Source organism: Zophobas morio, unplaced genomic scaffold (genome assembly GCF_036711695.1).
Source record: "Zophobas morio isolate AGI-343-1 ecotype UQ-CSIRO unplaced genomic scaffold, CSIRO_AGI_Zmor_V1 ptg000058l, whole genome shotgun sequence".
NCBI classification, from domain to species: Eukaryota; Metazoa; Arthropoda; class Insecta; order Coleoptera; family Tenebrionidae; genus Zophobas; species Zophobas morio.
The window spans coordinates 2,026,485-2,030,196 of NW_026972163.1; positions in this window are offsets into that span (position 1 = coordinate 2,026,485).

Sequence of the window (3,712 nt, forward strand, 5' to 3'; positions counted from 1 at the left end):
CACAATTCATAAAGTAGAAATATACTTTCTTTTTAAATAACAAAACATATACTGCATAAGACTCACACTTAGCTTGCTCAGAATATTCTTAGGCGTAATATAAAGTCTTTTGTTGTTAAAAATCCCTTTTTTAGAGATGAAATATTTTAGGAAAAAATAAAAATCATGCGAAACTGCCTGTTAAATGCGTACCGTATGCATGCAACAGGCAATTTGGCACCAAAGATACCTGTCAAGGTCATCAAAATACGAAAATTATTACAATTAATTACACCCTTACTTCGATAGTATCTCCTGTTTGTTTAAGATGTAAGTTGCATTTGTATTAGGCTTTTGAAACATTAATAAACCGATTATTACGTTCAGATACATTATTTACTGCAGAAGTTGCTTGTTTTCGAAAAAATTAAGTAAGTACTGCATTATGCGTACTGTACGCAAGCAGCAACAGTTTGACACACACGCTAAAATTTATAAAATGTCATAGCCAGCAAAATGAGAAAATTTTGACAATTAATGACGTTTTTAATTTCTAAGTATATCACTTTTGCTGAAATTTTAAGTTTTCGCTTGAATTGGACCATTACACCATTAAAAACCTCTAATTAGTTTGTCCAATAAATACGTAAATCCATGGCAACTTAAGCTAAATGCGAAAGTAGTGAAACTTAATTTTGTTTTTACTTCCTTAACCACTTCTGTTTGCTAATGATGTGAATTTCCGACTGAGTAGGTCTGTTAGGACATCAGCACCCACTTAACATGTCCAGACACAATTCATAATGTAGAAATATACTTTTTTTTAAATAACAAAACATGTACTGCATAATACTTACACTTAGCTTGCTCAGAATATTCTTACGCGTAATATAAAGTCTTTTGTTGTTAAAAATCCCTTTTTTTAGAGATGAAATATTTTAGGAAAAAATAAAAATCATGCGAAACTGCCTGTTAAATGCGTACCGTATGCATGCAACAGGCAGTTTGGCACCAAAGATACCTGTCAAGGTCATCAAAATACGAAAATTATTACAATTAATTACACCCTTACTTCCCTAGTATCTCCTGTTTGTTTAAGATGTAAATTGCAGTTTGTATTAGGCTTTTGAAACATTAATAAACCGATTATTACGTTCAGATACATTATTTACTGCAGAAGTTGCTTGTTTTCGAAAAAATTAAGTAAGTACTGCATTATGCGTACTGTACGCAAGCAGCAACAGTTTGACACACACGCTAAAATTTATAAAATGTCATAGTCAGCAAAATGAGAAAATTTTGACAATTAATGACGTTTTTAATTTCTAAGTATATCACTTTTGCTGAAATTTTAAGTTTTCGCTTGAATTGGACCATTACACCATTAAAAACCTCTAATTAGTTTGTCCAATAAATACGTAAATCCATGGCAACTTAAGCTAAATGCGAAAGTAGTGAAACTTAATTTTGTTTTTACTTCCTTAACCACTTCTGTTTGCTGATGATGTGAATTTCCGACTGAGTAGGTCTGTTAGGACATCAGCACCCACTTAACATGTCCAGACACAATTCATAATGTAGAAATATACTTTTTCTTAAATAACAAAACATATACTGCATAATACTTACACTTAGCTTGCTCAGAATTTTCTTACGCGTAATATAAAGTCTTTTGTTGTTAAAAATCCCTTTTTTTAGAGATGAAATATTTTTGGAAAAAATAAAAATCATGCGAAACTGCCTGTTAAATGCGTACCGTATGCATGCAACAGGCAGTTTGGCACCAAAGATACCTGTCAAGGTCATCAAAATACGAAAATTATTACAATTAATTACACCCTTACTTCCCTAGTATCTCCTGTTTGTTTAAGATGTAAATTGCAGTTTGTATTAGGCTTTTGAAACATTAATAAACCGATTATTACGTTCAGATACATTATTTACTGCAGAAGTTGCTTGTTTTCGAGAAAATTAAGTAAGTACTGCATTATGCGTACTGTACGCAAGCAGCAACAGTTTGACACACACGCTAAAATTTATAAAATGTCATAGTCAGCAAAATGAGAAAATTTTGACAATTAATGACGTTTTTAATTTCTAAGTATATCACTTTTGCTGAAATTTTAAGTTTTCGCTTGAATTGGACCATTACACCATTAAAAACCTCTAATTAGTTTGTCCAATAAAAACGTAAATCCATGGCAACTTAAGCTAAATGCGAAAGTAGTGAAACTTAATTTTGTTTTTACTTCCTTAACCACTTCTCTTTGCTAATGATGTGAATTTCCGACTGAGTAGGTCTGTTAGGACATCAGCACCCACTTAACATGTCCAGACACAATTCATAATGTAGAAATATACTTTTTTTTAAATAACAAAACATATACTACATAATACTTACACTTAGCTTGCTCAGAATATTCTTACGCGTAATATAAAGTCTTTTGTTGTTAAAAATCCCTTTTTTTAGAGATGAAATATTTTAGGAAAAAATAAAAATCATGCGAAACTGCCTGTTAAATGCGTACCGTATGCATGCAACAGGCAATTTGGCACCAAAGATACCTGTCAAGGTCATCAAAATACGAAAATTATTACAATTAATTACACCCTTACTTCCCTAGTATCTCCTGTTTGTTTAAGATGTAAATTGCAGTTTGTATTAGGCTTTTGAAACATTAATAAACCGATTATTACGTTCAGATACATTATTTACTGCAAAGTTGCCTGTTTTCGAAAAAATTAAGTAAGTACTGCATTATGCGTACTGTACGCAAGCAGCAACAGTTTGACACACACGCTAAAATTTATAAAATGTCATAGTCAGCAAAATGAGAAAATTTTGACAATTAGTGACGTTTTTAATTTCTAAGTATATCACTTTTGCTGAAATTTTAAGTTTTCGCTTGAATTGGACCATTACACCATTAAAAACCTCTAATTAGTTTGTCCAATAAATACGTAAATCCATGGCAACTTAAGCTAAATGCGAAAGTAGTGAAACTTAATTTTGTTTTTACTTCCTTAACCACTTCTGTTTGCTAATGATGTGAATTTCCGACTGAGTGGGTCTGTTAGGACATCAGCACCCACTTAACATGTCCAGACACAATTCATAATGTAGAAATATAGTTTTTTTTAAATAACAAAACATATACTGCATAATACTTACACTTAGCTTGCTCAGAATATTCTTACGCGTAATATAAAGTCTTTTGTTGTTAAAAATCCCTTTTTTTAGAGATGAAATATTTTAGGAAAAAATAAAAATCATGCGAAACTGCCTGTTAAATGCGTACCGTATGCATGCAACAGGCAATTTGGCACCAAAGATACCTGTCAAGGTCATCAAAATACGAAAATTATTACAATTAATTACACCCTTACTTCCCTAGTATCTCCTGTTTGTTTAAGATGTAAATTGCAGTTTGTATTAGGCTTTTGAAACATTAATAAACCGATTATTACGTTCAGATACATTATTTACTGCAGAAGTTGCTTGTTTTCGAAAAAATTAAGTAAGTACTGCATTATGCGTACTGTACGCAAGCAGCAACAGTTTGACACACACGCTAAAATTTATAAAATGTCTTAGTCAGCAAAATGAGAAAATTTTGACAATTAGTGATGTTTTTAATTTCTAAGTATATCACTTTTGCTGAAATTTTAAGTTTTCGCTTGAATTGGACCATTACACCATTAAAAACCTCTAATTAGTTTGTCCAATAAATAC